General features: G+C 44.5%; 1 protein-coding gene across 1 annotated transcript in view; it reads left to right on the top strand.

Moving 5' to 3' along the window:
* The first annotated feature begins 461 nt into the window (after positions 1-461).
* The window catches only part of LOC137443319 (phosphatidate phosphatase LPIN1-like), a 106405-nt gene continuing 91604 nt past the window's right edge, over positions 462-15262 (top strand). The window contains 1 exon segment of the mRNA XM_068142909.1: positions 462-591. The gene's annotated coding sequence lies outside the window, so the exon portion shown is untranslated.

Genomic DNA, 15262 nt, shown 5'->3' with positions numbered 1-15262 from the left:
TTAAAGAAGAAAACACAAATGATGCTACCTCGAGCTGCCGAAGCTGCCTGCTTAGTCAAGCTATAGCAGCAGGTGGTGGAGGTTGGCCCCGCAGCTCTCTGGCTGAGACCTCGAGAGAGTGTGGAGCCGGAGGTCGGCCTCCCGAGGCGGGCGGCGGGTTGCCGTTAGCGCACCGCCCCCCGCTCTGACTCAGCGTCTCGAGGCCGCGGCTGCTGGCGGCGGCCCCAAGCCGGCGCCCGCTGTGCCATCAGCCGGCTACCGACCCTGGTGCGAGGGGAGGCGGCAATGCTGCTGCCCGCCTTCCCCGCCATCGGTAGGCGGTAGCAGGCCTGCCCACAGTTTCCCTCACCGCGGAAGGCTCAGCCCCAGCCCCAACCCTAGGGCCGGCCCAGGCCGCTGTCCCCGCCCTGTTTTTGCTTCACGCCCCGCCGCGTCTTCCCTGGACTCTGCGGTCCCTCCTCCGGGCTGGCACCGCTGCGCAGCCGGTTGCGTCCCTGTCCCTGTGGGCCGTGGCAGGTGGCGAGCACAAAGGCGGCGGCAGCGGCGGCAGCGGCGGCGGCCAGCAAGCAGAGCCCGCGAGAGGCGGCGGAGGTGGGTGCCGGGGCTCGGCGCGGCCTCTGCGCGGACAGCGGGAGCAGAGAGGAAAGGCAGCATTCTTCCTCAGCGCTGAGTTGGGCGGCGAAGGCCATGTTTGCCCCGCCGAGCGCTGGAGCCGCAGGAGGCGGCTCCGGTCCTGCCGGGGGCTCAGGGGGCTGCTGCCTGCAGCACCTCCTTTTCCGTGGCGAAGAGTCTGGATTTGGGGAGCTACAGGAGGCAGCGGAGCTGTTGGGTTTATCTGGGGTTGGCAGTGCTTTGTGCACTGGGGTTGGATGAAAAGAGATCTGATGCCTTCCAGGTTTACCTGCAGAGGGAGCCGGGCAGTTGCGGGGAGGTGTCTGTTTGGGGTCTCTGCTCCTGCAGAGCTGCGTGAGCTCCCTGGCCCTCTATGCGCTTCTTCCTATTTTACGTTGAGGATGATGTTTTGTGTCCCCTTGGCTGGTGGCTGCTGATGCAAATTAGTGCTACTGCTTAGCTAGGACTTCCTCTGTGATAGAATAATGGCAGTGATAGCAGGCCAGAGAGATTTAACAGCAGAGCAGAGCCTGTCTGGCAGTCGTGCATTTGCCACATATAAAAATGAAAGTTTCAGATGTTTTGGATTTATTTTATGTGAAAAAAGGGTACACTATCCCTCCCTCTCTCCCCCACTTCAGGTCAGCTATTGCTTTTAATAGTGGAGAAAGAGAAAATATATCTTGTGGAGAGTGGGGAGGAGACAAAACTGCAACATTTTTGTCATCTCTATCATAAAGAGGCCTGTCCTACTAACAGGATGCCAGCATTGATGTTGCAGACTAACTGGTAGATCATTGTACTTTTCACATGTAAAGTCATTGACCTTGATAGACCTATTAACCTCTGATTTGGTTCACAGTCTGGAGGGTGGTCTGGAGTCCTTCTGTATATTTTATTTTCTGGTTGGTTTTATCTATGTCTCTGCTATCTTAGGAAACAAATACTGGCAAATATTAGTGTACATAGATAAAGTTTTGGTGTCATCAGTGTACCCAATTAGAAATCAGAGGGATGTACTCTCAGTACAGTAAAATAAGCCTAATTGTATGAAAAGAGCTGGAGGAAAGAGTGGGGAGACAGTGAAGGAGAAGACTCAACATGATTGTTATGATTTTAGGCAAAAAGCCATGAAAATAGCTTCTCATGGTTTTAGATACTTGCTGCTGTCCTGATAGCTTCAGTTCACTAATGCATGAAAATAGACTACTTGATAATATCTGCTTACCTGACTCAGCATAGTCTCTAAGAGGGCTGGGAAAGTTTTATTTTGGGGCCTTTTCCATACCTGAGTATGTGCAGGTGCACACATTTGTTTATCTGTGAACACACAGCAATCATCAAAACCAACTGAAACACAGTAAGAGCTTACTTTGAGCTCTGAGAATGCGGAAAATGTAAAGTTATAGCCTAACAAACAAACTTGTTTTTCAATACTACTGAAAGGATGCCAAGTCACATGAGGTATTAGCATAACGTAGAGCTACTGCTGTGTTTCCACTCTGATTATATTCCTCCTCTGACATCGGAACAGTAGAACACAGTAGCACAGTACATGACCTATCATATAGTCTTCATTTATTTAGGAAGTTCTTTTCCAGGCATCAGCTTGTATTTTTCCTATTTATCAATGTCAGCCTTTGTGTACATTGCCTCAATGCACTGTTGGAGGAAGCACTGTATAGTTGGGAAGCTGAGGCAGAGGAAGATCAAGGGAGATGTGGAAGGTTTTTTCTCTGGGAAAGAAGGCCAGTTTTGAGACATAATTCAAAGATTGCCTGGAATGCCAAAAGAGGTGTCCTTCATACTCCACACCTCTGACTCTTTCTTGGCTTCTCTCTTTAGTTGATTCTAGCAATTGTATGGGTATGTGGTGAGTCAGATCACCTCACTGATGCAGCTAGAAGTTATTTTTGCATAGCTTTAGTGGTGTTAGTTTTCAGTGCTGACACAAGGGCAAAGTTTGGGAGAGTTGGCAATCTGTGGTTGGGAGGCTGGTATGGGGACCATACTTGCACATTTCAACTGGACATGAAATAATTCTCTTGGACTCTTGAGTGCCAATCTGATACCCTGACTGTGGGACTGTAGGCCACCCCTCACATTTAAATGTGAGGATTCATTACAAGCAAGTTTTGAGTTCTCAGTTTGAATTTTTTATTTCAGCTGCTCTTAAGAAAGTACCCTGCCCTTTGCAGGGACTTTGTGAAGTATTGGACTGAGTCATGGATTTGAAAGGTAGTGCAATACCAGGACCAAGTGAATAGGCATTATATAGTCAAGATCCGTATCTGTGAGTGAGTGGGTTCTGGGAGGGACTGGCAGCTTGAAGGATAAGTTTGACATCTGGTCTGTTTGACTCTGGTTGTCATAAGAAATCACAGTTTTTGCCACTGCTGTTGGCTAACTGGGAATAGAAGTCAAATAGTTCCTAATAGAATTAAGCCTAGAATAATCCCAACCCTAAAATATTTCTGGAGATTTGGCTGGCAGGAAGCAAAATGCTCTTACTGTGGTGTACAGCCCACCAGCCACGTGCTGCATGTTTTGTTTTCTGATTTGGCAAGTGTAAGTGAATTGCACCTGTCTCCTTACTGACCAGACGTACTGTCAAATCATCTGCAGGAGCATAGTCTGTCCCCTGCCTCTCTGACTGTGGGGAAGTGTGGAAAAAATTGTGCATATAATCAGGTTTGGACAGAGCTCCTATTTACAGAGCAACCAGAGTCATGCGGTTCAGCAGACTGCTCTGGAGTTCTCCCTCAATAATTCAAACTGGGGTCATGGCTGCTTATGACTCCCTTGAATGTCTTATGTCCATCTTTCCTTTCCCAGGAAAAAAGGATATGCAAGGAAAGTGTCTGTGTCTCACTCTGATGAGCTTGGTGCACTGTAGTTGGGATATAGCCACAGTGATTGAACCTACTTGAAACCAATGGAAATCAAACACCCTCTGAGATTTAAGACTCAATTTCTTGCTCAAAACTGTGTGGAAATCTTGTAGAAAAGTAGGGACACATCTTCTAAAGTCCTATGCAGTGCCTCTGTAGACAGTAAATCTGGGCTCTGATTTCTCACTGAGAAATGCAAAACTTCAGGGGTCTGGCTAGTTTACTCAAAGTGGGATGGGAATTCATGAGTTAAAAAAATACTTTCAAAAGTTTGTAGTGACTTTCAGTTTCCAACCTGAAATGAGTTAACATATTAAGAAGTTTGAATGTTAGAGTCACACAGCATTAGTGACTTCACAATATGTTGTCCATTTACTAATAAGTTAAAAACCAAAAAGCCATATAGGGAATCTTCATCTGAAGTTCTGAAGTATTTCCTTCTCTCTACATTTTTATCATTCATTTGTTTTAGAATGTAGCTTTTGATGCTGTCTTTTGTGGTAAAGAATATGTCAACAGTAAAATTTCATTAATTGCTGTAGAGGGAGTTGGTCTTCAATACTGCAAATTAAATTGAATAGCTTCAGAGCAGAGAAAACAAGTGCTTGATATGTAATAAAAGAATGGCAGTAAGCACTTAACTAGGAGTCTTTGAAATATTGTCATTTACTTTTTTTGTAAATAAGGAATATTTCTCTTGAAGGGTCCACAATCTGATTCCCAAATATAGTGCTGTCTCTCACAAGCTTCAAAACAGAATCCAAGGGCAGATTATGGGAGCAGATGGATCAGATTTGTGTTATGCTTGCCATTGCTGCAGATTGTCCTCTCATGGCCTACAAAACCACTGCACAGTCAGAACTGTGGAACTTGAGGAAAGAGTTTAAGACATACCTAAATGTTACATCCCTGCTAGTGGATGACACTCTGCCAAAGTCTGTTCTTGGTGGCCAGACCAGATAGCAGCATATGTTCACATCTATTCTATAAAGCTATCAAACTTTAAAAGAAGGTGACTGCTCCTAAATTGGCTATTGCAATAGTCCCCAGTTTATCTTATCTCATTAGCTGTACCTGGGAATGTCTGGGAGATTGCTTGTTGGCCTGTGCCTGAGATGTACCAGAAGCAGATTCTGTAATTCAGTAAGCTTCATTAGAGATGATCAAATGGTAATGGTCAGGGCTGTGACATGATACAGTTTGGTTTACTTCTTTGGATGTGGGCACAGCAACAGTCTCAGTTGCAAAGATTACAATTGCCTGTTCCTAAACCAGTCCCAAGAGGTGTTTGTCCTGCTCTTTGCAATTTTGTGTACTGGAGATTTCGTATCTTCTGTAGGAACTCTCTTGCAGTTTTTAAATGCCCTTACAGCGAGAGAGAAGGCCTAGCTTTCCCTCCCCCACAAAGAGGAAAAAAAACCCCACAGCTAACTCAGTCGGAGAAGCAAAAGGGATGCTATATTTAAAGCAATGTGAAAATGCAGGTTATTTATACATGATATATACAGTATTTACAATATATATACAGAGATATACAGCAAAGAAAAAAAATACAGGAATGAAATTCCTTCCTCTGGACAGAGGAGGGTTCCCCCCCTGTACCCCGCTCTCTCCCCCTACCTCCCTTTTTTCCCAAAAAGGGTTAGAGAGAGAAAAGGCAGTTATTAAGGGAGAAAGGTGTTAGTAGGCCTTATCTGTTATCCAAGGTCAGAACTCTGGCTAGTTGCCCAGAAGCGGACAAGCTGGAAAGGGAGAAGGAAAGGAACGAACTGAGAAAAAAATCCAGCTGCACTAAAACTTAAGGCTGCATTCTACCAATCTACCAATGAAATTAATTTAGACCTGTCTATGTTTACAAAATATTCAGCCAGAGTGTCCCAGCACTGTCTCTTTCTTAAAGGCACAGCCTCAAACGGTCACAACTGTTTTTCTTCAAAACCCATCTTTAAAGAATACTGAACAGCACTTGTATCCATAAGTAATTTGAGTGTATGTGGATATCTAACCTCTTATTCATTGTGTTGTGGCACCTGAGGAGACACTGGGTCTGGCAAAGTGAAATAGGCATTTGGTTGCTATGACTTTATAAAGATGTTGAGTTACTCAAACATGTCCAGAGAAGGGCAGCAAGGCTGGTGAGGGATTTAGAGCACAAGCCCTATGAGGAGAGGCTGAGAGAGCTGAGGTTGTTTAGCCTGGAGAAGAGGAGGCTCAGGGGAGACCTTATTGCTGTCTACAACTACCTGAAGGGAGGTTGTAGCCAGGAGGGGGTTGGTCTCTTCTCCCAGGCAACCAGTGACAGAATGAGAGGACACAGTCTCAAGCTGTGCCAGGGGAGGTTTAGGCTGGATGTTAGGAGGAAATTCTTCACAGAAAGAGAGATTTGCCATTGGAATGTGCTACCCAGGGAGGAGGTGGAGTCACTGTCACTGGAAGTGTTTAAAAAGAGACTGGATGAGGCACTTAGTGCCATGGTTTAGTTGATTAGATGGTGTTGGGTGATAGATTGGACTTGGTGATTTTGAAGGTCTTTTCCAACCTGATTAATTCTTAAAAAAGTGTGGTAAAGAAAAATGAAATACTATGGGAAAGAGCTGGTCTGTAAAAAGTGGGACACAAAGTATAGAATTGCTGGTTTTTCTAGTGGAATTAGTCCATCATCTGGTGTGCCTATATCACAGAAGTGGATTATTTAGATGGCAGTGCATTTGATCTTACTGTGGTATCCATTAGAGCAGGACTTTAAAGAATTTATTTTTGTAGGTGATGAAGCCCCAAAACAGATAGCTTTCGAGAATGTGAAGCAATGGAAGGGAGCACAAACCACATAGAGTAATAAATCAGCTGAGGCCTGGGACACTGTGACAGAAAAAGAAGATAAGTGATAAGGGCTGACGAAGTGAGCATGATTCAGAACCAGAAAGGTCAAACTGACCCTAACAGCCTTGTCCAGTCAGTAAAACTAAGCCAGGCACACCGGGAATTGACCAAATTAGGAAAGGGTTCAAAAGTTTAAGAGAGGAAGACTCATCAGAAGACCCCTGCCCATGATGAAGGCCACCGGAATGACCACCAAGAGGATCCTCAAAAGAGATGTCCCCGCCCACGCTCCGCCTACACCACGCCTCTTATGAATATGTATGCAGAGATATGATTATGTATGTGATCTGATGCAATACCACATCCAAAACTGTATAAAAGACATGCTTTTGTTACGGGAAAGGTAGAAATCCATTTAGTGATTTCTCCAACGCGTTGCTAATAAAATACCTCCTGTCTATCTGACTTAAACTGAGTCTCTTAGGCAGTTATTCTTGCCTTTTGGGGCAAAATTCGGCATCATTTTCTGGCGAGCCAGGCAGGAGGTATTTTATTAGCAACGCGTTGGAGATCACATACATAATCATATCTCTGCATACATATTCATAAGAGGCGTGGTGTAGGCGGAGCGTGGGCGGGGACATCTCTTTTGAGGATCCTCTTGGTGGTCATTCCGGTGGCCTTCATCATGGGCAGGGGTCTTCTGATGAGTCTTCCTCTCTTAAACTTTTGAACCCTTTCCTAATTTGGTCAATTCCTGGTGTGCCTGGCTTAGTTTTACTGACTGGACAAGGCTGTTAGGGTCAGTTTGACCTTTCTGGTTCTGAATCATGCTCACTTCGTCAGCCCTTATCACTTATCTTCTTTTTCTGTCACAGTGTCCCAGGCCTCAGCTGATTTATTACTCTATGTGGTTTGTGCTCCCTTCCATTGCTTCACATTCTCGAAAGCTATCTGTTTTGGGGCTTCAGTGAATCTTTGCTAAGTTAATGAATAGGTTAATTAATAAGGGAACACTATTTATTTTCCCAGTAATTTTTCCATGAAGTGGTTAATTAAGGAAAATAACTCCTGTCTTTAACGATCAGAAGAGTTGGAAATTTTCTGAACCTTTTGCTTAGGTGATGCTAATCAAATTGATAAAAATTATGCTAGAAAATACTTTCAGTTTCATAATTGATGCATGGTGTAGAGCTGTGTAGTATCTCCTGGCAGAGAACACAAGCTCAAACCATTTGAAAATGCTGACAGAAGTCGTACAGACTGTCCTTACTTATTGTAAGCTTAGATCTAAAGGATTCTGAATTTTCCCCACATCATAAAACACTTAGCCATGTCCACTGGCATGGTAGAAGAACAAACATTTTACTAAATGTAGTATAATTAACAGATAGACAATGGGTGCTTAAGCCATGATGTGAACTCATGTTTATTGCTGAAGCTGCTGATGTCTGGTTGGTAAGTGAAAGACTTCTTGGAGTGGCCAGAGTAAAATGTTGCTCCAAAACCACACGCAGTCTCTCTGGGGCTTGAGGAATGTTGTTTTCCTGGAGTACTGACATAGTATGGACTGACTTTATGTTTGGAATATAAACTCGTAAACCTCAGACTCCAAACAATCTCAGCTTTGGCACGTATAAAAGATAGGATAAAGGTCTTCCATCCATCAGACTCCAATTTCTGAACTCTCCCCCATTTTAACTACAGCATCTTTCATTTCCTACACTTAAAATAATATTTTTATTTTTGTTTTGTGTCTAACTTCCTGAGGAAGTGGTTTTTCCTTGGTTAGCCTCCCAGCCTGTCTTCTAGTTCTGCAGTGATTTTTATTGCACAGGCCAGGTTCAGCCCAACTTGAAAGGAGTGTCCATCATCAGCTGACAGATTGAATGTGGCACTTTCTTTTTAAGGGATAAGAGATTTTCACTGCATGGGAGCAAGCTGTGCTGTGCTACTTGGCCTCAGACCTTGAGGATGGTATCTAACTTTTTTAAATTAGTGAATATAAAAAGAATCTCTGTGTCTTGAGACAGGGAAGGCAGTGTAGCTAAGACTTGTCAAAAAGAATAGTTGCAAAGGACTTTAGGAGACCTGCTGGTATAACTTGTTAAGAGGATGTATGAGTCCTCATACTTGGGTTATTTACTCAAAACTCTTCTGAACAGTGAGGTGTATGTACTGTCCCATCAACTCCTTCCCCACCAAGGAAGTTGTGGCAGTTTTGAAGCTAGAAGTTTTGTCACTTTAGCAGACCAAGTGTTAACTGGCGTGAACTACAGCATGCAATTGTCTAATTGTAGCCTTTAAATTTAATCTTAGCTCAGTAAGAAATGTGTTTCTTATTGTACTTGAGGTTTGAAAAATCCTCAGTAGAAATGGAAGTTATAGACGACGGAGACTGGAATCAATACGGCTGACCAATACGATCGAGTATTGTTCCTTTATTGTTCCAGTATTGCAGGCCTATGGTGCAGGCCTGTGGTGCGAGTATAGCACAGTAAAGTGTAGAAGAGGAGAAAGGAAAGGCAGAAGTGTGTAGCAAGGGAACTTCTAAAACTTATATAAACTCAGAGTGCCTTGTTGGCATGGCTTCATTGGTTCCCTATGATGACCACACATCGCACTATTACAGATTATTGGTCCAACTACTAACGACACGCAAGGTTTGTTGATGCAGGTGCATGTCCTGTTGTCCCAAGATAACTGTCCATGTTTATAGCTACCAGTGCCTTGTTTTAGTTACATGCTGCAGGCACAGCACTGTTTTGCTACACTGCTAGCTGGCTCTGCATTTATGCTGAGCATGGCCTACCACCATGTCAGGCTCTAGGCCTGCACTGCCAGATTGCTCACACTGCTTGTTGCTGGCATTGCCACAGGAAGTACTTTTCTGAAGCAGTAGGGTAGTTTTAAAAGTTTGCCTACATTTGTTTTAGAATAGAATAGAATAAACCAGGTTGGAAGAGATCTTCAAGATCATCGTGTCCAACCTGTCATCCAACACCACCCAACCAACTAAACCATGCAACCAAGCACCCTATCAAGTCTCCTCCTGAACACCCCCAGTGCTGGTGACTCCACCACCTCCTCGGGCAGCCCATTCCAATGGGCAATCACTCTCTCTGTATAGAACTTCTTCCTAACCTCCAGCCTAAACCTCCCCTGGTGCAGCCTGAGACTGTGTCCTCTTGTTCTGGTACTGATTTGACACCGTCCCCCATAGCAAACTCCTGGCCAAGCTGTCAGCCCATGGCTTGAATGGGAGCACAGTGCATTGGGATAGGAACTGGCTGTAGGGCCAAGCCCAGATAGTGGTGGTGAATGGTGGCACATCCAGCTGGCGGCCAGTCACTAGTGGTGTGCCCCAAGGATCAGTGCTGGGCCCTGTGCTCTTTAATATCTTTATTGATGACCTGGATGAGGGCATTGAGTCGATCATCAATAAATTTGCTGACAACACCAAGCTGGGGGCAGGAGTTGATCTGCTGGAGGGTAGAGAGGCTTATTGCTCTCTGCAACTACCTGAAGGGAGGTTGTAGACAGGCGGATGTTGGTCTCTTCTCCCCCGCAGCCAGTTCCAAGCCCCTCACCAACTTTGTTGCCCTTCTCTGGACACGCTCCAGCCAGTCAACATCCTTCCATAACTGGGGAGCCCAGAACTGGACACAGTACTCGAGGTGTGGCCTAAGCAGTGCACTGTACAGGGGCAGAATGATGTCCCTGTTCCTGCTTGTCACACTGAAGGCTTGTGTCTGAACTAGGCCTGTGCCTGTGTGGTGCGAGCTGTTTAAAGAATTCAGATGATGACTACCAAGATAATTAAGGGGCTAGCAGTTTATGACTTGAGTGATTGAAAGAGCTAGTTCTGTTGAGTGTTCAGGATATTCGATTACATGAAGGGGGATATAGAGGAAAGAGAGACGGTCGTAAAGGTGCACAGAGGCAAGGGATGCAAGCTATAACAGGGGAAGTTTAGATTAGATTTTGGGGCGAAATTTTTTACTCCAAAGACAGACTGTGCTGGGTTGAGGCAGCCCCCTTCCCCACCCCTGGCAACGATAAACACTCAGACAAATAGATTGCAAAAGTGATGGAAAGTTTAAATAGAAAGCGGTGAACATTTACAGAAAGCCAAAAGCACAGTGACAAAGAAAAATCCCAAAACAGACCCAGAGAGATCCCATCCCCACCTGAGGGTACACCCGAGACCCCCAGGGCCTTCCCCCTCCCATGCTAGGCTAGTCTCAGCTGGCCAGATCTGAGACTGCCCATCCCCCCATGGCCTTGGGCCTAGCCAGGCCCAAAGCCAGGAGACATCTCCCCAGTTACCGGCTGACGGAGGAGGAAGAAAAGAGAGCATGCTAGACTCCGCACAGGATCTTATAGTGGTGCAAAGGATTGTGGTAGGAAATACTACATAATTTCCTGTGTCCGCCCCTCTGGGCTGGACTTCTGGACACAGGAAGTAAACATTGCAGGGGGGCACCCAGCTCAAACTGCAACACGCCACCCCTTATTTCATACCATAATCTTTGCACCCAAACACATCATTAAATCAGAAATCTTCTGATGACATGTTCGGCGAAGTCCATATCTTCATCTGGGCGTCCACCCAAACAGTCTCTCATTCAGGCTCAAGTGTCAGTCCATTCCAGGTCTTCTTCCCTCATCTAACGGAACCTCCCAGCGATGCAGAGTTCACTCTTCTGTGGTGCAAGCTCTTCATGGATCCGTTGGACATCCTGGTCACCTGGAAAGAACCTCACAACTTCTCAACCAAACCTTTATTCCCATCTCTATTTACTCAGCGGCATATTTCCACCCCTGGGGCAAGCCAGTCAGAACAATCAGGCTCTAACTGCTTCTCCACCCCTCCAGGAAAACAGCACGCTGAGCCTTTCACAACCCTGCACGGACCTATCCCAAGCCCAGTGCTGACCGCTTCCAGCCGCGGCCCGAGGCTATACAGATGCATGTCACAGTACACCGCCTTTCTCACTAGGCGTTCACGTACCCAGACGTGACAGCATCCAACAACACAACCCTCCCCCGGAAGAGGGAGGGGCTGCACCACAACCTACTGAGAAGAAGAGAGGTGGAGCCAGGTGCTCGGTGCCATTTTCGGAACTCGTCTGAAAAGGTCGGGGAAGAGACTAGGGCCGGCCCCGCTGCAGCCCAAGCGCACGGCCAGGACCGCCGTCGCCACTCCGAGTGCACGGCCGGGTCCGCCGCCACCGCAGCTCAAGTGGACGGCCAGGGACCACTGTCGCCGCTCCGAGCGCATGGCCGGACCCGCCGCCACCGGGCATACAGGAGGGCTCCGGCCACCTCTATCACCGCGGTACAGAATCAAAATCGCCTCCACCCCTCGGGCATTCAAATGCCTCCTCCAGCAAAAGCCATAAGCACGTCCTCAGGGCCCTTGAGAACAGCTTTCCAACTGGAGTCCCCATTCGCCCATAGGGAGCTGAGCTCGCCCGCTCGCTGCGGCTGACCCTACCCCGCAGCGAGAACGGACCTGACTTTGATCTGCTTGCCGCTGGCCCTCCCCCACTTCACTCCCTGCCGCTTCTACTGCTCCGCAGGGAATAAAGGTGGAGGAAGGGCAGGTCCCGCATTCTCAAGCGGTGCCCCCATTCCGATAGTTAAGAACCACCCCTGCTTGAAATAGCAGGAGGGCCTCTGTGCCACCGGTCACACACCAGGTGTCCCCCTGCAATCCACAAGAACTTAACACAATTGCCCCAACAACAACACATGAGCCCCCAACTGCCAAAAAACCAAAACAACGCCCAGAACTAAATTTAAACTCCCTTATCTTTTGCAATCTGATCTGCAGAGTAGCCACAATAACTACTGCAAGAAGGGGGCCGCTTATTCGACCAATTTGATCAGCGGATTCCAACTTTATTGAGCATCAGACACATCTTATATACAGTTTGCTATAATTATGCCCACTTGGCAACATACTATTGGTTGCTCTCTAAAAGGTTACATCATTGTTTTCACAACTCTGTGGAATTCTTCTATCCGGCCTAATTGCTCTCTTTCCCAGATCTCGCCTCCTCCTTATCTTGCTTGCCTCCCATCTCAGGGGCAGCTGGACTTCAGCATACCAAGCAATCAGCACTTTCTCACATCTCCTACTCCGCCAGTATATTATCAACAGAGAATTCTTCAAGGCCTGAATTGCACAGGTGTTCCTGGTACCCATGTCCCCTCTTGCTCAAAACAAACCCCAACAACAATTCCCTCATTTTTCTTTTGTGCAAGTAAGGCCTTGGAAGTTATTCTTTGAACACTTTGCATAATACAATTATAAACAAGTTTAACAATAATCAAAATGAGTACAATGATACCTAAGAACCTTAAAACTTACTACTAAAATTAACAAACATATTTACATTAAGTCTGGGTATCCCTATCAGACACGTCTGAAAATGTTTAATCAATTCATTATTACCTGTTATGTTGCACCTTTATTTTCTCTAGGATGGTCAAAAATCATAATTTGTTTAATGGTAGCAAGATTTCTTTAATCTGTAAAGGTAGATCTGGCCAGGCTCTAGCTTCACAGACAGAAAACTTGCAGGCAATCAGCAAGAGCAAAAGAGCTTCATTGCTTTGCCCAATATAAAAATTACCCATAATAATGCATTTTTGCTCATCCTAGTAATACTAATCTCTTATTGGTACCAACTTCACCCAAAAAGCAACCTTACAATAGTTTTCTTCATCTTATATAGTTTCATCATCTATATAAGCAAACTTATGCTAAATAGAAGGGAGGCATATGATAGTCTTAGAATAGGTGGTCAAATGCCTTCTCCCTACATTCAGTGTGGTAAGGGTCAAAGCATCCACTTTCACACATGCTCAATTGTGCAGGCTTCTTATCTGAAGAAAACAAATTCCCAGTTCTGTATGTTTATCTTTAAGACAGCTCCTTCTCAGCCTTGATGTCTCCAATTAACCAGACAGTGTCCTTGCAAGTCTGCAAGATAGGTTTCTTTCTCTTTACCCTCTAAACAGGCCTCACAAGATCCTGACCCTTAATCCCAGTGCACTCTAAATCTTACAATTTTAACACAAATCACCAGTATATTCATCACAATTCCCCCCCCCCCCCTTTTTTTTTTTTTGTCACCATTGATTTGTGTTAAAATTTCCAGATATTTCAGAACCTTCTTAATTGGATCATAATTAAGTTCATCTGTTCTGATCACATTCTGATCATAATTCTCTACTTGTAACTCGTTGACATGAGCAATCTTACTTAAAGGTCTTAGTATTTTGTAACAACAATTGCAGAGTATTATGCATAGCAATATTACAATTATCCCAACAATATTACAAACAAATGTTTAAGCCAATTTAGATTTGGTAACCAGAAAGTTAATTTATCCCATATTTCTTTAAATCCAGAAGAAGTATCATCTAAAGAAATCTGATGTAATATCTGATTGTGGTTTACAATCGCCTGTAAATCTGTTTCCACTCGTTTATCTAGATTAACATAACTACAACAACTTACATTTATGACTACACATACACCCCCTTCCTTAACATATAGAAAATCCAAAGCTAATCTATTCTGAGTAGATATTTTCGAGAGACTATTGATTTCAATTTGCTGCACTTTTATTGCATCTATGCTTGCATTTACCATGATTTCAACTGTAGCAGAAAAATTTACTATTGCTTTCTCAAGTTCAAGTCTTTTCTCTCCGGTCTGATCAAGATTCCACACATGGGAACGTGGTTTTTGATCTCGATTGGACTCCTTATGTGCAAATAGGGTTAGGATCAAAATTAGGCTCCACCAGTATATGTTAACTCTGCCTCCTCGGCCTGCCGGGGTGCAACCAGCAGCCGGGTGTATTTTCTTCTCGGCAGCAGTTACATTCTTCAGGAGCCCTACAGATTTTTTAACTCCTTAACCCACTTCAAAATTCCATTTGGAGTCTCTTCTCTACTTCCTTGGTTAGTTTGTTTACCATTTCCCATTGTGCTTTTGTTATTTCAATTCCTCTTCCTTCAAAATCTTATGTCTCTTACTTTTCCTTTTACTAATCCTTTTAATTATTCCTGATATTTCCCAGCTAAAATTTCTCTAGTCTGTATTTCCCACTTATGCCAATCCCTTTCAATAATTTTCCATGGGGATTTAAATCCTTTTTCTCACCACAAAATAGGTTTTCTGTATTTACCAGCCCAAACTGCCTATTTTCAAATTCAGCATTCAGGACAAAATATTTTTTTGATTGATGCTTTTGACCCCAGATTATCATAACAGTTATTGTGATCGATGTTCGACTTCATGGGAAATGCTGTTTCCTCTCAGTCTTGGTTCTTCTGCACATTAGTGAAGGAATAGTTGTTAAAATTAATACCTATTTACTACAAACCTTAACTTATGCTAATACCAAAAATCCTTAAAACCTTAAAAGACTATGTTAAAATTAATCCATCAAATCAGTGTCTAAAAAGAAATAAAATTGGTACATTAACTAAAAAACACTTTCCAAAATTAAAAGCTGTTTATACATTCCTTAACTATATTACATGGAGCTCCTTTGAAATGCCTAGGCAGACAACTAAGAAGGTTCGAACCAAAAGAAAATCTTACAATTTGAACTCTTAACAAAGTGCATACACCTTACTGCAATTACTATGTACTAAGTACCTGTAAATACCAAATGCTTACTTATTCATTATGCTTATTAGAAAAACTTAACAAAACTCTAAATAACAAATCTCTGAAAGACGTTACAATCAGAAATGACAAAATGAGTACTGTTGCTTTAAATCAGAACAGAGTAGTGCGGCTAAAGCCGCTGCGGGGGAAAGGGGTGGGGGCTGCTGCCGTGGCAGCTGCTCCGCTGCTACTGTCGGTGCTGTCGGTGTCGGTGGTGCGTCAGCCGGTACCGCCTTGGTCG

The sequence above is a fragment of the Melanerpes formicivorus genome, unplaced genomic scaffold, assembly GCF_026170545.1.
Source record: "Melanerpes formicivorus ecotype bairdi unplaced genomic scaffold, bMelFor1.0.p_v2 SCAF_9, whole genome shotgun sequence".
Lineage (NCBI taxonomy): Eukaryota > Metazoa > Chordata > Aves > Piciformes > Picidae > Melanerpes > Melanerpes formicivorus.
Note: the sequence above shows the minus strand (reverse complement) of the source record. Positions and strands in the feature narration are given on the sequence as shown.